This window comes from Channa argus, chromosome 21 (genome assembly GCF_033026475.1).
Source record: "Channa argus isolate prfri chromosome 21, Channa argus male v1.0, whole genome shotgun sequence".
NCBI classification, from domain to species: Eukaryota; Metazoa; Chordata; class Actinopteri; order Anabantiformes; family Channidae; genus Channa; species Channa argus.
Window position 1 is genome coordinate 6,152,535 of NC_090217.1, and position 18,576 is coordinate 6,171,110.

General features: G+C 43.8%; 1 long non-coding RNA gene across 3 annotated transcripts in view; it reads left to right on the plus strand.

Moving 5' to 3' along the window:
- The first annotated feature begins 3,707 nt into the window (after positions 1-3,707).
- Positions 3,708-18,576, plus strand: part of LOC137107001 (uncharacterized) — a 32,967-nt gene continuing 18,098 nt past the window's right edge. For 2 of the 3 annotated variants that reach the window (XR_010912057.1, XR_010912059.1), the window contains exon 1: positions 3,708-4,443. This is a non-coding gene — a long non-coding RNA (uncharacterized lncRNA). Of the gene's footprint in view, positions 4,444-12,607; positions 12,680-18,576 lie in introns of those variants that run through there. The other variant, XR_010912058.1, reaches the window with a different exon arrangement.

An 18,576-nucleotide genomic window follows, 5' to 3' on the forward strand; every position in this document is an offset into this window, starting at 1 on the left:
ACAACAGTGTCAGTTCTACACTCAAAATGTACCATTTGTATTCCAGTGTCTGGCATTTACCATTGCAGTGCTTAATGCAGGCTTGTTTGGAACCGTCTGTAAAATCTTGTCTGAACATCATAAAGGTCAACGTGTGTACTAATATAGAAACCACCTTAACCTTATTTTCCTATTTGCTAATGACTGTGATCATGCTGACTGATGTGTATCTGTAAGTTTGCATACTGTGACAAGACCTCACTAGAAATAGCACATACTTTTGTGACCAGACTTAGAAAGTCAGACTTTCTGACTTTAACTTTAAACTAAGGTTCTGGCTTTTTTTCCTTCAAAATTCTGATTTAAAACTTGGAAACCTGCCTTCTACCTCAGATTTCTAACTTTACACTTGAAATTCTATCAAACCACAATTCCAACTTAATTCTCAGAAATCTGACTTTAATTGTTTTTTTTTTCTTCTCAGAATTCAACCTTTTATTTCAGAATTCTGACTTTATGCTCACAACACAGATTTTTTCAACAGTGTGCCCATAAATAATTTGCATGTTTGGGTTCTTTGCTCACGTATTAACACTGGTGATTTGCATATGTGCCTTCACCCTCCTCCAGCAACATTAACCTCCATGTCTGAGCTTTTGTTACAACTTCGCGGAAAGGTGCCACAAGTCTGAGAGATGCAAACGAGAGGAGGGTTATTAGTGAGGAGTGTGGGAAGGGTTTATGTGACGCTCAGCTTTGGCTCCAATGGGTGCTGCCAGTTGGAGTAGTTAAGGTGTGTGTGTGTGGGTAGGGGTGCATATGCTGTATTTATAGCACCTATAAAGATGAGAGAGGGAAAACAAGCAACACCTGTGACACTGTTGAGGAGAGTGGGGTGTGTTTAAAGTGTGTGTTTGTGAGGGAGAGGAGGAGGAGGAGGAGGAGGAGGAGGAGAGTGCAAATAGATGGAACAATAGAGGTCTTATTGGAGTGTTGTTCTGCTGTTTGCTGTCTACTCTCTCCTCTCAGACACTTTCTTGGGGGCAGCAGTTGGCAGCAGAGATAAGACAGGCTTATCAGCCGTGCAACATGTTGGACAGGACGCTTTGTTACACCAAACTAGACACAGTTTCAGTCTGTGCTGCACATTCTTCCACACACTGGATCTTTCGCAGGACCGTCGACGTCACGTGTCGGCTGTCTGTCTCCCGGGGCCAAACGTGCATGTAGATTATTTATGGTTCGCTCTTTTATCACATAACTCTTGTATCTTCCAAGTGATTTCTATTTTCTGCTGCTTTAGCCAAGCACTCAGAGGTGGCTCCTCACCCTGTTCAGCTGGCCCACGAGACATTATTATATGTCACACATAAAATAACAAGTGCAATCACAAACGACTTCAAAACAAACAACAACATATCCACAATAATACATCTGATAAGTAATTCTACATTTTACAGCGCATTGCTAGAACGGGATGATACATTGTGTAGCATTTAACACAAGAAGAAATGGGGCCATTTTTCTCATGGTTTCCACTGGAGGAACTTTCCCAGGACTTTTAAAAAACTTTTAAAGAACTTGGTTCCTCAACCTGTGTTTCCACCAGAGAAAAGCCCCCCGTAGCTCTGCTCCCCCAGACAAAGTCCCTCGTCACCAAGTGCTATTTCACTATTTTCTGTCCAGGAACTATTGGGATGAGGCCTGAACCCAGCATTTTTTTGTGTGTACAAATGATGTCAGAAGTGATACAGGTCACAAGGATAATTTCCTCCATCATCCCAAGGCCTATTTGCTGTTGTGGAAATGCCCTTAATTGACTTTTGCTTCATGAAAGATCTGTGGACCCAGGAACAGGAAAGGAAAACAAAGGGTCCTTTATTTTTGCCCAAAAATTTTTGCCCGAGTAAGCATTGTAAACATGCTACATACAGCTCATCCCTACTCCCGATGAGTAAAGAAGTTACTATTGCATGGTTGGACACCAATCAGGAATCAGTGAGTAGTGGTCAGTTGATCAGTTAGGCAACAATTGATTTACAATTCAAAAAAAGCTCAAATCTTCACAGTGAGAAATTTCAGCTTTTTCCCTGTGAAATCAAAGCCTTGAGTTCAGACTTTCTCTACGCACTCTTTTACAAGCTGAATGATTAATCGGTTAATGAACAAAAACCTTAACAAGGTCATTTATAAATAAATAGTTTTTTAAGGTGATTTACGTGAAATGACCCCTTATTGAAATGCATTTAGGCAACGTGTTTAATTTCCTCTTTCATGTGGGAAGTGGAACATTTACCAGAACCTGATCCACAAACCAATGACGTGAGACACTGTTGTCTACATATTTAGAATTTTATTTTGTGTTTGTGTTGGATAATGTGTCATAGCGTAACACGGCAGCCATTTTTATCAATAACCCAATTAGCTTTTCCCCCTGCGTGACAGATCTCGTGTGTGTCGGTTGGTGAGAGGGTGGGTGAAAGGTTTGACGCGTTTACGTCTGTGTGCCACATGCAGGGATGTGTTTTCATGCGTGTGTTTGTGTGTCATATGCAGGCTTTCAGTGAGTGTGTGTGTGTGTGTGTGTGCGCACTCCAGCTTCATGCCTGTGGTTTGTGCTTCTGCCATCACCTGATACTTGCAGACCATATTCCTTCAGTCTGCAAATTCCAGTTTTCATCTCCAAACACACACACATACACATGCAGGCAGACACACACTCTTTCCTGTGATGTCACTGATTCCAAGCTCCATGGCAACTGTGAACGAGGAAGCGAGAAGGGAGAGGGAGAAGGAAAACGGAGAGATATTCCTTCATACGGAGGAGACAGTTGTTATAAATAGCTCCTGATGTTTCCAGGTGTCTAACGACAGAGGTGGGTGGGACTTGGCCGGCTTTGCCTTTACGCAACAGGGCTGGGGTATTTCACAGAGAACATTGTGTCATTGTCAAGTGGCAATTTCAGATCACTCAGAGTGACGCAAGTTGTCCCTGGCCTTTAGGAGAAAGTTTTTGTCAGAAATAGGCATGTTATTTCTGGGCTTTATCAGTGTGGCCACTGGAGCAGAAAGCTACGCAGTGAGTTCAGTCAGCTAAAAATGGCTTGCAGCTGGTATGGGCACCCTTACTGCCTCTGTTCATTTAATAACTTTCTTATTCTTCTCTGTCCTCAATCATTCCCCTTCCTGTGTCCATGTGATTAGTTTTAATTCCCTCCGGCTCTCTAATTTGTTCTGGTCCCTCTGATCCCGCCGCTGCTTGTGTTGACTTTGGTCTGGAGTTTCCCCGAACGGGTTTCTTGCCGACCTGTAGTCAGTAGATGTTTCAATGTGAATCCTATTGTCTGTAGTAGTGGTTTTCAGTGCGGGTGGAAGGGTCAGGGTGATGGTAAATGGTAAATGGTCTGCACTTATATAGCGCTTTTCTACCTATTGGCACTCAAAGCACTTTACACTGCTTCTTATTCACCCATTCACACTAACAATCACACACACATTCATACACCGATGGGGGAGCTGCTATGCAGCTAGCCAACACTCACCGGGAGCAACTAAGTTGGGGTTCAGTGTCTTGCTCAAGGACACTTCGACATGTGACCGGAGGAGCCGGGGATTGAACCAACAACTGTGAGATTGGTGGACAACCGCTCTACCTTCCTGCGCCACAGTCGCCCCATAATAAACCAGAGGGGTCGCAGCATGAGAAAAAGCAAAACAAAACACACACATGTGATTTCCATTCAAACAGTGTCCTGCTCATTGACAGCTGTTTCTGTTTTGGTTTGCAGGGTGGCCTGCACCCTCAGTGCTGCTTCAGACCCCCCTGGCTTTTTTGGCTGATTCAGCGCGCTGAATTGGAATTGGCCACTTTGATCGGTTGTTTGTGACTTATTATCAGACACATCATTGATCAGAAGTAGCTATAAACCATCTGTGTTAAGCAAGAGCTGCTGTTTTGTTCCTCTTTCTCGTCCTCTCACAGATGCAGAACGTGCATTTCTGTCTTATGCCTCCATATAATCCGAATTTAATAGCAAGTAAAGGGCACGCTGAGGTCCTCTCTCCCCCTCTCCTTGAACAATAGTCCAGTGAGAGCAGCCCTGCAGGTTTGGATCAGGATGTTTGGGATTAAACAGTGCGTTTCCACACTCTTAACATTCCTGCGTGCCCACAAGTGCAGCACCAGTCACATGAACTCTTTCTCTAAACCTGTGGACGACACCCACCAGTGTGTTACAGTAGCATCAGCCTTCCCCACCCAAATTCCTAGAACACAATCCCAGTTCAAAAATAAGCGTTTGCAGCTGCCGCGCTCAGTGCATCAGCCCGAGTTTGTATGATTCCATAATTAGCAGTAGTTTCACTCATCATCTCACACTGAGCAGAAGACGCTGCACTGTAAATACAAACATGGAGGTGACTGGGAGGCAGGATAGCAGCGGTCTGTTCCCCTGATTCGAGAAGGTAGGACAGCGTGCGGAAAAATACACCGAACGTGTGCTGTGACAAATGTGGGTTTGGAGTTCAATGAAGATGAGGAAATCAGAGAATTGTAATATGATGGCTGCTTTCTCTCATCTGGATTATATTTGTTTAGACGGTCCTGATTTATCATCTGAGTTTTTATAGGCGGAATCTTTTTAGTGGCGAAAGAAAAAAGTCCATCAGAGTAGGTGGAACCCTTTTCTTTTGCCAGATACAAGTCACATTGCTTTAGTCACACGTGTCCAATCAGGGATGTTTAAGACAGCATTGCTTCACTTCCTGCCCTGTTTGCAGACTGGACCCCATCCACATCTGACTTCTGCTGAGATATAGTTGTTAATGGGACAGGAAGTGGGGGCTCACGGGGGCTCTGGCCAGCACTCATCTATATTTAATCCTGTAAATGGTCATTTAGAGGCACTTCCCGCAGAATCCAATGCCTAATTACAAAGGGGGGAAAAAATCTCTGAGGCCAAGCACATAATCAATAGGAGCCATAATTATCAGCCTCTGTGTCTGTGTCTTTTAAAATCATTTATGTTCCCACATGTTTTATGCCAGAAAACTGTCTTTAATTATTTATTGCAGTGTGGTTGCTCACCCGCATGTCCACACCAGAAGCCATTGCTTCCCAAACACACACAGAAATGTCCACCTCGTCCCTCTGCGTCCCGGAAATTGCTGTCAGGGCAGTTGAGCTGAAGCTCAGCCTGTGATCCAACAGGGAGAAAGGGGAGGAGGAGGAGCTGACTGTCGACAGTAAACAGTTTCAGAGCGGATCCACCAGGGCTGGAGTCCACCTAATGGCTTTTTGCGGTGTCACTGCAGCAATATCCAGTTTAACCACGTTTAACTGAATTCTGACTTCTTTGTCTGATCTTGCTTTTCTGCAAAGGGGAGCATTTGCCAGCACTGTCACTGGATCTAAACATAAGTAAATTGTTTTACAGTTGACAATATGATTGCTTTCATACATGCAGCACCTTGGGCCCTGGCTTCCTTACTCATAGCTCCCTCTAGAGAAATTTCCTCAGCACTGCATCCATCTGGACAATGTCCTCACACACCAATTAGTGCAAATTTCCTGAGCTGTAATATCATAACTGGAGCAATAATGCAGGGGTGCTTAGATGTTATTGGATTAGACTGTGTTGTCACCTACATTTCCAGTTGCTGGAAGATGCAGCTGATGTCACGACACCTTAATGCTCCCACCGATACTCCTCCCGCATGAGTCAGACGCCATCCACAAGGCGTCGATAATCTCATCTGTGACAAAGCAGCGTGGACAAGATGATGTGTGGCCACGGGGGTGGGGGGTGTCTGTGTGTGTGTGTGTGTGCAGAGTCTGTGCCATGTGAAAAACAGAGATGCATTTTTCTTTGATTCACAATATTGTGAGGACGGGGCTTAAATAAAAAGATCAACAGGGTAAAATGTATTAGCAGATGTGGGAAGACAAGTAGTGGACACCGGAAAGCAACAAAGAAAATCGAAAAATCAAAACCATAGTTGGGCAGTTAAAGTATCAATACATGGGAGACCCAAACAAATATAATCATGGACAAACAAGCTATGCTACTGTAGATTTTTAATACCAATATTTCTATTAATTTTCAATTAATAATGCCAATTTGTGTCAATGTGATTATGCTGTAGGTTTTGAGACAGCTCTCAGAAGTGAGAGTCCTGCTGTCAGAACTAATCCCACACATTTTAATGGACACACTATGGTAAAAGTTTAGCATCATGTTGGATGCGTTGTGCACCTGCACGAACACAGTATGATAGTCAGCCGGTAGCCAGTCAGCTGATAAATGAGCCATTTTTGGTGAAGCATAACTTAAACAGCCAGTTAGGCAAGTAGTTTTATTCAATTTCAATTTGTTCTTGTTGTTGTCGTTGTTTGAGAGAAGTCATCTTTTTAACATCTCATAATGGAAAATGTCTTAGAATGTGAACGTTCTAGATGCAGAAAATGGGATTTCTAATGAAACTGCACACACCAATCAGTAATCAAGCATAAAGCAGGGTCAGAACAGAGGAGGAAAACAAGCTAAAGCTCAACTAACCACTGGAAATAAAAAGTGTCAGATGTCATGGATCAGATTTTAGAAGAAGCAATTTTAAGAATTTCTAGTCAAACTGCAAATTCTGCCAGTATAAATAGTCTGAGATGGTGATGTGTGGTGTAACTGCATCTTTAAAAACTCGTTAAACTGAGCTGACACCTTCACTTTGCCTTGAGTCATTTTTCTTGTTTTAATTTATCCTAAATGTATTTGAACAAACGTCCGTGTGAGCACAAATTAAACCCCCAAAAAACTGTGATGACAGATGCAAAAGGGGGAAAGAAATGACGATGACTTCAAAATATGCAGCTGAAAGCTGTGTCTGTGTTCTCTGCAGCTGACAATTAACCCGCCGTGAGGTCGCTTTCTCCCACATAGGAGGGAGAAAAACCGGCGATCCAAAACTGTCCATTAAATTCAGGACTGAGAGACATGTGGAGCGGTTTCCCTCTAGACAGTATTTGTTGTACAAACTGTGAGAATTTGTCAGAATGGAGGAAGGAAGGGTCACTGCTACTCTTTCATTAAGGCTTTTAAACCCCACTATGTCTTCATTCATGAAATGTCTTACTTATTCACTATAATTAGCTTTAAATGAAATGTCCCGAAAGCTTTTGGATGAACTGCAAGTCAACCGTCATGAGGTTTGTTCCCACCAGGCGATGTGTGGGCAGCATCTTTTGAGGCTTGTGACCTCTGTGGCCTTTGGTTTGGCTTGAAAAAAAAAAAAGCGGTTTAGATTGTTGATTTAATGGAGGTGGAAAGAGACGGAGAAGGCAACAAAGACACCCTTGGTGTGCAACAGGTTAAACAACAGGTTAAACAACTTGTCCTCCACCCTACCCTTTGACGGGGTTTGTCCCCAGCCTTTCCTACGACCCATTAGCGCTGTCACATGGAGAGATGGAGACACATCTGTTAAAATTGCCCTTTCGGCAATAAAATTGTGCTTAGCTTTGCTTGCAGTGGACTCAAAATGGCAGCCAGTTGGGTGGGCAGTTCTCGTTTGTTTTGGATAATTTAGGCACAAACGGATTGGTTATGTTAGGGTTAGGGTCTGTCGGATTTTACCAGAGCACAAGATGGCGCCTGCATCCCCCAGCAGTTACCACAGCAGGACAGCAGATGCTGCTTTAAGGGGTTTTCATATCTGATCTTCTCTGTCTTCTGTCACCATAACCTCATCGGCTGATATTATCTGGCTTTTCATATGAGGCTCAATCATTCATACTGTAAACCAGATAAAACCGCAAAAGTGGAATTTGTCAGCACTTTATTCCCTTCTTTGTGTGTTTCAAGCCTTAACTGTACCTCAGCTGCCTTCAATTTCTTGCATCTTTGCCCCTGAAATTATTAGTTTATTTTCGCATTGTGAACCCACTAGTGCTCATACCATTCACTCAGGTTTTAGAGGCACCTTTCCGGCTTTGTTTTGAAAAGTGCTCTATTAATATGGCTCCGATGACAAAGGCAATTTTAGAGTTGGTGGAGGTCGGCTCAGTCATGTGATGTGGTGCTGCTGTGAACTGCTGATGGCTATTTAAAGAACTCCTGCTCTGGCATAACCTAGCTCTCCCTGTGATGACGATAAAGACTCCGTGTTGCTGTGGAAACAGCACATCAACCAAGGACACGCGTGGTCGGCATCCATCAGACGCTGCATTTCTGGGTGTATGTATTAGTGTGTGTGTGTGTGTGCGCGTCTTCTCAAGCACACTCCACCTGCTTCACCACAATCATCATTTTATCACAGTAAAAAAAAAAAAAAACAGACCCCAGCCATTTGTGTTTTTTAAGGTTTTTAGAGGCAGAGAGAAAGATAACGCGTACCCCATGAAGTGCATCGCTGTTTTTGATGTTGCCAGAGCCCCTCAGTGAGTCAACGGCTTGGATAAAGTTTAATGTAGGATTCCCTGTGACTAAAATAAGCTTTTGTTTTTTTGCTCCAGCCGAGAACTGTTGGCAGTAAAAAGCTGTTTTATTCCATGAAACTAAATCAGAACGTTAGTATTCAGAAATCAATAAATCATCAGTGGCTTTCATCTCAGCATGCAGCGTGTGCCTCCCTCCTGGAAGAAGGGAAATAGATTTGGGTGAGAGACAGTGAAGCGGCTGATTGAATAAGGGAAAGTGTAAAATAGAGTTTGTCTTCAACTTCCTGCTGTCCATTTCCGCGTCTGTGCGTCATCGTGTGGATGTCAGATAAGCAGAGGCACAAGTCATCGATTTTTGCCGTGGGGTGTGTTTGTTTCTCTCCCTCCCTGCTGATGTGATCGTGCCTCCAAACAACACCCCATTGTTTGCCCACAGAGGGGATGCTGTCTGCTGTTGCATATCTATCCAAAGGGCCTCACATTCTGAATGATCGTCCTTGGCTCCCGTCAGGCAGAGAAACTCTTTAGAAGTCACATCACATGGCTGCCCACAGGCGATGGCTGTGGAAGAGGGGGGGGTTATATGGTATTAGTAGTTCCAGTGTGTTGGACACATCTGAGAAAACAGGAATTATATTTTTGCTGCGATCCATTTTCTAACACACTCCAGTAATTAGGAAACGTAAGTGGATTAAGCTGTAGAAGGCCCGGGGGGTGGGGGGGTGGGGTCGTGGTGTGTGGCTGTGAAATGTATCTTCAATCAGCCGGCTGATCAGTGCTGCTGCTGTGAAAGGACACACACCAGCAGGAGAAACTATGAGTTGCCCGGCAGAGGGGAGGAGAAGCGAGTGAATCGATGAGACAGTCACTCAGCTGCAGCTTCAGGTCGTGTATGTGTGTGTGTGTGTGTGTGTGTGTCCGTCTATCAGCTTTTAAACTTGATAGAGCATGAGCTGGCTGATGACGCATGTGATGGGAGGTTTTTCCAGATCCATGCAGTTCAGATGCACCTCAAAGGACCTCAGTATTTTATCACTACACACAACATTTTGCCACGTTGGTCATCATAACCCAAAGCCCGAAATCCTCTGTACGTGTGCATCTATTGTTTTTATCTGATTCTTTTTATGTAAAAACGCTCAACTCCAAGATTCTGTCAGTATTTTTTAATTGAGATTTACCACATGCCACTTTAAAGAAATGCTCACATGTGGCAGGTGCTTTCATCCAAAGCAACAATTCCACACAAGAACTGGAGAACCCTGTCAGACCCGCCTGAGCTCCTGAGTAAACTGTGATCAGGTTTTGGGCTCAGGCTGTAGGAGGCTCGGTTGCTTGGCTGTTCTCCATCAGGTTGGGCTTTCCTTTCCGAGTGCGGCAGCTGGCTACGTCTCAGGGGCTTTGTCCAGTCAGTCAGCTGTGCAGGAGCCATCCCTGCCAAAGCTGGGAGACCCCAGTGCTGTAGTCCTCTGCTCTTCTCCTGGATCTGGAAGTGACATGGTACAAACTTATGTGTCTTCTGCAGGCAGTCAAAGAGTCTCTGTTTCCCCAGCAAAATCCTGTTCCACCCTCTCTTACCCTTCTTATATTCACTTCCTCTCAATGAACACATATTCAATTTAAATGTCATTAAATCATTTTCAAGACAGTATGATCAACATGTGTCAGCACAGCCTTGTATCACTGTGCCTAGTCAGGTTTGACTAATACGTGTTCAAGCCTTCTCTTCTCTGCCTGGGCACTTTTACAATCTCCCTTCATCGTTTCTTTACCACACAAACATTTAAACACCCACCCATCAGCTTCTTACTGATACATCTCGGTGACGCTTCTTCCTTGGCAAACCAAAGGGGGCCAGCCCTGTGGTGATCTTCCTCCTCCCTTGTTTTAATACTAATTTAGGGCTTTAGCTCTAGAGATTCACTAATCAGCCACAAAGCGACAACGCACAGGATTCAGCATGGGAAAAACATCCGGCGGGTCATGCTGACCCTGCCACAACAACCAGGTGGTGTTAGTCTCATGGGTGGTCAGTTCAGCATCTCAGACCTGCTTCTTATCTCAGGCCTTTGTTTAGATTTTGGTTCTTGTTTTTCTGTTCTTTTGTTGTCTGCTTCTCCCGTAACATTAACACCTATAATTATTATCACTCGAAAGCATCTTCCATCTCCATCCGGGGAGAAAGGCACCGTACTTATTGGTTTCCTCTGCATGCACCTCCTTCTGTTTTACCCGCACTAGTCTGTTCCCCCAGCAGATGGCAGCATGGCTGCTTCACTCCACCCCGGCTGAGGAATTTCTGCAGTTATCAGAGCACAGGCTGCTCACTCATCTCAAATGTCATCTCATTATTCTGCAAGTGGTGAATTACTGATTAGGAATTCATTTTTTAGCTTTGAAAACATTTCTCTGGTAATTGATACTTTGTATTTTTAGGGCCAAGGAATAATTCATTTACCTTTTCTTTTGACTTCCAGTTAAATTGCATCATCATTGTTATGATCAACTCATAATCTTTCTACATTCAGCTGTTTAAATGAATGAGCCTAATCAAACTGTAAGTTGGAGCCACCAAAATCATCTTTAAACACAATTCAAAAGGAAACTAGAAACGCAGGAGGGTAAAATGTTCGTCTGACCAACAGGGTGTGTTCATTTAACTGCCAGCCTGCTTGTCGACAGAGTTTTTCATGCTTCAGCGGAGCGTGAGGAGAACAGGCTTTCTCCTGATTGGTGGAGCTCGCTCACATACTCACACTGTCTCCCCGACACACACACACACAGAAATGCAGACAACTGAAGTCGCTGCTGTGTCAAACTCCCATCATTGCACAGTGAGGCCAGTCTGTTGCTCCTTGCACTCAACACACTTTGGTGTTTGGACAGTGTTTCCCTTTATAATCCGCCTTGGGCTGTAATGACTTTGTGATAAGCAGGAGTGACCTGTATAAACAGTACTGATTGCCCTGTTCAAGCAATTTACACACTGCAGGGCCCCTCGGCCCCATCTGTGCCAGCTAATGCTTTGGTTGCCAGTCTGGATCCCAAGTCTGAAGAATTAGGGCTGAACAATTATCCATGTGTACAGGTAGAGGTTTGTAACCTCTAAACTGCTCCACAGGGCCCGATCAATGGCCCGCTAAGCACTTCAGAGCCGAGGTTTTCAAAGCGAGTTAAAAGATACAGCGTGAGCTGACAGAGACAGGTGCATGCAAATGTTTTCACAGGAACTCTGATTCACTTAGAACCCAGGTGAGGTAATTAGGGTTTGCATTAAGTTTGCAGCCAAATTTCTATTCCTTCTTGGAGCCATTATCTCAGATCTCCACTGCAAATTAATGTTCATAACTCTATTCAAATGAAAAGAAAACATGCTTCTTATCGCCTCAGGCTTTGGGAAATATTTAAAGCTTCATTCAGCATCAGTTACATTTAGTTTACTGCTCATTGGGTCCAAATGTAAACAAAAACCAAAGCCTAAAAGGATCTTTTTTACTTACAGCTAACCGACCCCACGACAACATTGGTCTCCCTTTTAATTTGCCTACAGACTCTGAGGGCTGTAGTTCCAAACCTTAGAGCAAGATTATCCCCAAATCCAAGTGGGCCCACTTTCAGTTTTGTCTGGAGTTGGACCCTCAGTGTTAGACTTTGACTCAAGCTGTTGAGCTCCAAAATGCGAACGAAAGAAAAAGATCAGACAGCACAACGTCCCAGTGCCTGTGCTAAAGCCTGACGCCTCTCTCCGCTCACCTCCTGCACCCTGCGGTGAAAAGAGAGGCTCCTCTAATCTTCCAGTGTAAGAGGAGGCTCAGCGTGAGCTGCAGTCACCAGCACAGAGACTGACACTTAAGCACGATAAAGAACAGTAATGAGTTTCCCACAGGGGCAAAGAGTAAAGCAGATTTGAACAGCTGGGACTTTGGTAGAAAGGGAACCGAACAGGATCAGTGTGCTAACGTTCACCTCTCCGTGCGCCCGGGGACAGGATCATTTCTTCATCCCTATTGGTCCACGCTGCTCCGTCACATTGAGTCACCGATGCCTTACATGACTCCCAGTAAACTCTGTGGATTATGGCGCCGTGACTCACTGAGATCAGCTGTCAGATACTGCTGCAGCCCCGCGAAACGGAGCAGAAAGCTCCGCCATCCAGATCCACCCAAGGCCCCTCTTGTGCTTTGTGATGACATATTTGTTCTTTCTGAATTACCTGCATCGCCTTCGAACCTGCCGCCTTAGCCAACAGCGGCATGTTTGGACATGCAGGTGAGTCATGTTTCCATCCAGCGGTGAACTGAGTCCAGCACTTTTTAGTTTCCACAAACTATGCTAGTCACTAGTCGCTAATTCTGATTGATTCTGTGTGTAGTTTGATGCAATATTTCTCGGAGCTTTTGATGCAGAACTGGTTAAGAAATGTCTGCGTGTTTGTCACAATAAGCAACCAAATGTATTTCATGTGACCCACAATAATTTAAACAGGCCCCCTCACAGCTTGACGGTCCATGCTTGAACTTAAATTCTCAATTTTCCAACTTATACAAATGTCTTGCTTAGTATCATCAAATGTTTTTCAGCCCATTTTCCTTCTGTCGCTTCAAGTCAAAATTTGGTCGTTCCACTCGTCTACTTGACAGATTCAGGATCAGTCTAAATACTAAAAATAAAATAGCCCGAACATGACAAATGAGTCATTTGCATTGATTGCCATGGCAATGTTGGATTGATGAAAGTATGGCAAGAATAAAAAGAGTCATCAGTCCATGTAAAACAAACAGATGAGCAATGCTGTAGGTAGGATGGGAAGGTGTGGGGGTGCAGAAACCCAATCACCATGCAACATCACGCCTTGTCACAAGAGTGTCGAAAGCAAGATCGGCCCAGAGCAATAATTCTCCCTTTCCAGGCGTTTATTGCAAATTGGATGATGGTGAGAAGAAAACATTTGGTCTTAAAGGTCTGTCCTTCAACTTCAAAGCCAGGGGACTGAAAGTTTGAGAGTGAACTGAGGTGCTGAGCGACTTCAGCCGATAGAGACGATAATCCACTTTGCCGATCCAGAATCATTTCAAACGGCAAGACATTGTTATCCCCCACAGAATTAAAGAAGGTCATTGATGCTTTTATCTAATCTCCCAGCCGCTCCTACTCTCCCAGCTTTGTAAAATGTTCTCATATCTTCACTTCTTTAACAATTCAGTGGTTAAGGCTGTAATTGCTGCCATTTATTTCAAGTTTTATTATCATTTACGCTGCCGACTAGGTGAAGATTTTACAACCGTAGCAAGTGGCTCAGGTAGAGTTTCACGGTGCTGGGGCCCTGGTGACTGTTTGTCACATCAGCGTTGTTGGACCACGCCACCATGTTTGGGTTTTTCAAAATTAAAGCCATATTTCCCCAAACTCTCAGTTTCCACAAGCGTGTAGTTAAAGTTAGATGAAGCATATCAACACATTTCCCATGAAACCCAACCTGTATCGTACGAAAGTTAAAATGTGATGTGTGATGCCGGTCCTCTCTGTAATGGTCTAGTTTTGAGCAACAGAGGTGGAAACTCACTTGGAGATTCCAGATACTGCCAAGTAGCTTCAGCCTTTGATCAATGGCTGTGTAGCTTGTGTTGTTAGCAAAGACATTTTTCAGCCCTTGAATCTAAATACATTACCTCTAGCAAATAATATTAAATTGTTCTTAGAATCCTTTTGTTCTCCTTATTAGCATTTTTAATATGTATGTGACAAGGCATAAAAATATCTTCCAAAAATTGCCTATTTTTTTATGCGGCGGTACCATGAATTGACACAGTTGGGCGTCATTATCTTTATGGATTGTCCCTTCATGCCTTTCATCTTGGTGAACGTGGTATTTCGAGAGCAACTTTAGGGACTCAAGGGTGAACGACTTGACTTTGATAGTCAAAGGTCAAAGTTTCTGTAACCTCAAGTCTGTCACATTCTCGATAACATGAAGTAGCTGGGACCCCTGGAGGGGATTTCATAATATCTGGCACAGACGTCCACTTGTGAACTGCAAGGTGGTAATTCCTCTTTCTTCACTTGTTTGTGATACATCCAGTTGCTCCCCGTGCATTTGTCCTGCTTCAAGTAATTCCAGTAGATGGAACCCGGTATCTCCAAATAGAACTAAAGCCCCGTTGCACTAAAGTCACAAAAAATACATAAGTGAGTGCGTGTGAAATTTCCCCCACGTTTTTTGACTCCCGACATGTAAACTACTTATTAATACTACTTAATATTTATTTGCAGCTGTAATTCTGGCCACCTGATGTACTCACTCTCATTCCAGTTTTGTATAGATCTCCAGCAAAGATTTGTGGCGCTTTTGCAGCTACGTGGTCACTGGGAAGATACTATCTTTGTCAGTGCACATATTACTGGTGGCCTGCAGTGGCTGTTGAGTGGGTTTTTGTTAAAAACAGCTTATTAAGTGATGACAAAACACCAAGAGTGGCCCAAAATAGTACGACTTTGGGGGCCAGACAACTGAAACAATAAGCTGAAAGATGCTACAGGTGCTTAGAGAAGAGGATCTGCAGAGTAGGGCGACATTTGTGAGTTAATCACGTTTTTAAATATGTTCACATGTTGAAGCTGTGTAGTTCCCACTTTGCCTTCACTTTAATTGGATGTTGAAAAGCTCCTTTTGTTTAAATTATGTTTTAGTGCTTCTGAAATTACACCGTGAATGCTTTATGACTAATAATTTTAATAGGCTTTATATATTCTTAAGTGGCTGGGCGGTGTTGCCGAAATAAGCTGACTCTATCTTTTCAGCGGTACAGTCAAGCTGAGTGTCCACAGGGTCTCAGCAGCCCCCGTCCTGAAGGCCACGGGGGGGGACTGTTATGAATGCTTGCGCTTGACGATAAATGCATCAGTAAGTAATTAATTAGCAGGCTCCTGTGTTATCAGCCCACACAGCAACCAGAAGCTTTGACAGTCAAGGGGAGCGAAATCTGTCATCCCCTCCCGTCCTCTGTGTAGCAGGGAGATGCATAATCATCTGCACACACACACACACACAGAGGATGGTCCTGTGTGTGTGTACAAGCACAATCTCTGCAGTTTTTTTTCAACAAGCCATATCTCATCTCCACTTCACCTTGTCTGTGCTTTCACCTCAAGTTCCCTCTGAAGAAAAAAGTTCTCCACAAAAGCGGCACTGTGCTTTTGCCCTTTCCCTCGCTGCGTCTTACAAACGAGGAACTCAACTGGTCGTTTATGAAGCCCCTGCACAACCTATCTACCTTTTGAGACGTGGCTGAGATTGAGACAGGAAGTCGATCGACGCTCCTTTTGTTTTGCCTTTTTAATCCCCACGGGGGGGATAAGTGGAAAGAGGAAGAACGGTAAAAGCAGGCCATAAGCAGGGGGCTCAGTGTGTCTTCTTCTGTCCAATGTGACAAACTCCCAGTCAAAAACTCATCGACATGCACTTACACTCTGGCTCATAAGCACTTACACATTATTCCATGACTCATCTTTTATGCATGGCCCTGCTGCAGGATGTTCCATCCTTCTCCGCGTTAGACTAGTGCAGGATGACACTCAGCAAGGATTGGAAAGCTGTTGCCTGTTATGTTGGCACCCTGGAGAGGACTGAAGTGGAAGCCAGCGGTTCAGGCCGGCAATTTGCGCCCTGGCTCCGAGCTTGGTGTCTCGTGACAGGACCTTTTATGATCAACGCTCTGGCTGACCTTTTGCAGGCTGACAGCAAGGGCTGTGTAAACGCCATCACTGCTTTGTGGCTGTTTCTCCAGCATTTGTGTGGCTTCAAACACAGTGACTATTAAACTTGGTAATGGATTTACAAATAGCTGTGCAGCCCAGTCCTGGGATGATAGTGACATTGAAAAAAAACAGAATTTATCAGACCACAGACACACTGCAAACAACCTGTGAGCTCAAGCGAAACGTAAATGCACTCAGAATGTGAGCAATGCCCCAGTGCAGTTACTGGGTGCAAATTTTAAGTACAGCAGGTCAAAGCTGAGCTAAGTGACAGCAGATAGTTTGGGTAGGATTTTTTTACCTTTTGCTTTTGTTTTGTATTATAGAGCTGTAGATGGCAGGGAGATGAACGCATTGTGGGGCAAGTTCTTCACGCCAGTCAGCCGCAACATTAAAACCACCTTTTGTTTTAGCCATATGCAGCTTAAATACTAAAAGCAGCCACACACCAATTATGATTATAATTATTTTATGGCTTCGTCAGCCCTGACAGCGGACAGACTGTTTTATAGTTTCCTAGTATCTTTTATTTTAGGGGAAACTATACGAAAAATCCAACCGCTGACCTGCTCACACTGCAGGGAACATCCACCCAATCGATCGGGAGGGGGTTCTGCTCACACAGCACACCAAATACCAACCCGTTGAGCCAAAATAATTCCTTATTCTAAAAATCAGTTGGACATAACGAATTGGGCCTCAATCAGGCTGAATATGTACGATGTCTACCCGGCTTATTGGATGCTCTCCTGCTGGTCCAAAGCAACATTCTCTTGAACCTTATCACAGCCTCATTTTAATTTCTATTTTGTCCGATATACTTCGATCCATGTCTTAACCCATTTTTGCTGTATTTTGCTTCTTGTTCCCTCTTTCCTTCTGCTCACTCACCTTCCGCACATGCATTCAAGCTGAAAGATACAAATGGTGTGAGCCTTTGGACTGATGTTTGTTTTCTTATGGGACTTTTTCATGTTCATTTTCATGTTAGCTTCTCTAGTTTATGGTGTTGTACCTTCACTAGCATAAACCTGGCATTTCTGGTGCTCTTTAATTTTTGCTCTGTGTCCTTACTCTACTCAGTTTAGCTATTGAGAACGTCCTCCAGTGAAATTTAAAAGATTATGTCTTTTCTACTGGCCACCAAAAATGATCTAGGGCTAGTGTCTTACCGAGGCCTAACCCACCCCTGATGTCTTTGTGCCTAACCAAACAGCTGTGTGCACAGTCTACCTTTTGCATTTTAGAGTGTTTAGAGCACAAAATGAGTTCCATTGTAAGCAGTGGTATCTAACATTTTGTTAGTGTGAAACCAAAAGGTGTGAAGAACCATGTTAGACAAATAAAATGAGGCTGAAACAAGAATAACAACTTTGTCTCAGAGCAGCAAAAACTACAGACACTCGAATAAAGTTGCCCCACAGAAAAAAGAGTATAAAATAGGCAAAGAGTTGGGGGTGGGGGGGTAAAAATGCTCTTTAGGAGGAAGAGAGAGTGAAAGGGGTCAAGTGAGGCATGAAGGTGAGTGGGAGCCGTCCAAATACTGTAGGGGGCCATGTAGTTCTATTGAAGCAAGAAGCATGTGAAGGGAAAAACAAAGCCCTTCAGTTTCTTGTGATGAATTGCTGCTCACACACATTCACTGTTCCTTTCTGTTCATCTCTACCCCTCTGTAACCAGAGCATCACCCACGAATGAAGGCCTGTTCCCTGAGCCTGAGAGAGCAAAGTACACCATGCTGAGGGAACCACAAGAACCACATTAATGACTGTGTGGGTTAATTTGTTTCTAATTATGCCATCAGAACACATTTGAGAGCAAAACTTACTATTGCAATTTGGGAAAAAGGTACTGCAATCAAAACAAACAGTTTTGAGTTCAAATAACATTACAAGTTGTAAAACTAATTGAAAGAAATACTGTCTGTAAAAAATCAGAATGTTTTCTTTGACCTCTACGCTTTCTAATTAATCGGTGTTCCAGGGCGCGAGACTCAAACCGACACTCACTCCACTAATGTTAGAGAATAGGCCAAAACAGAACAGGGTGAAAATACTTTCAGGTGCTACCACGGACAGCAGTGTCAGTGGTTCGACTCCTGATTCCTCCTGGCTTGGTGTTGAAGTGTGCTTGGGCAAGACACCGAACCCCAAGTTGCTCCTGTGCCAATAGAGAGGCAGCATTTCCCCCCCCCGCCCTCCCACTCTGTGGTTTAGTAACTTGGACTGCAAACGGTTTTCAAACCAGAAACGAGAAAACTGAACCGAGCAAGCAAAGGTGGGAAACCGCAATCGAAAGAAAACTTTCCAAATTATTCATTTTTTTTAAGAAAGTTTTTTCTTTTTATTATTTTTGGTCTCCATTTATTTATTATTTATTTTTCTAAATCTCAAAACAGTTTTTTTTTTTTT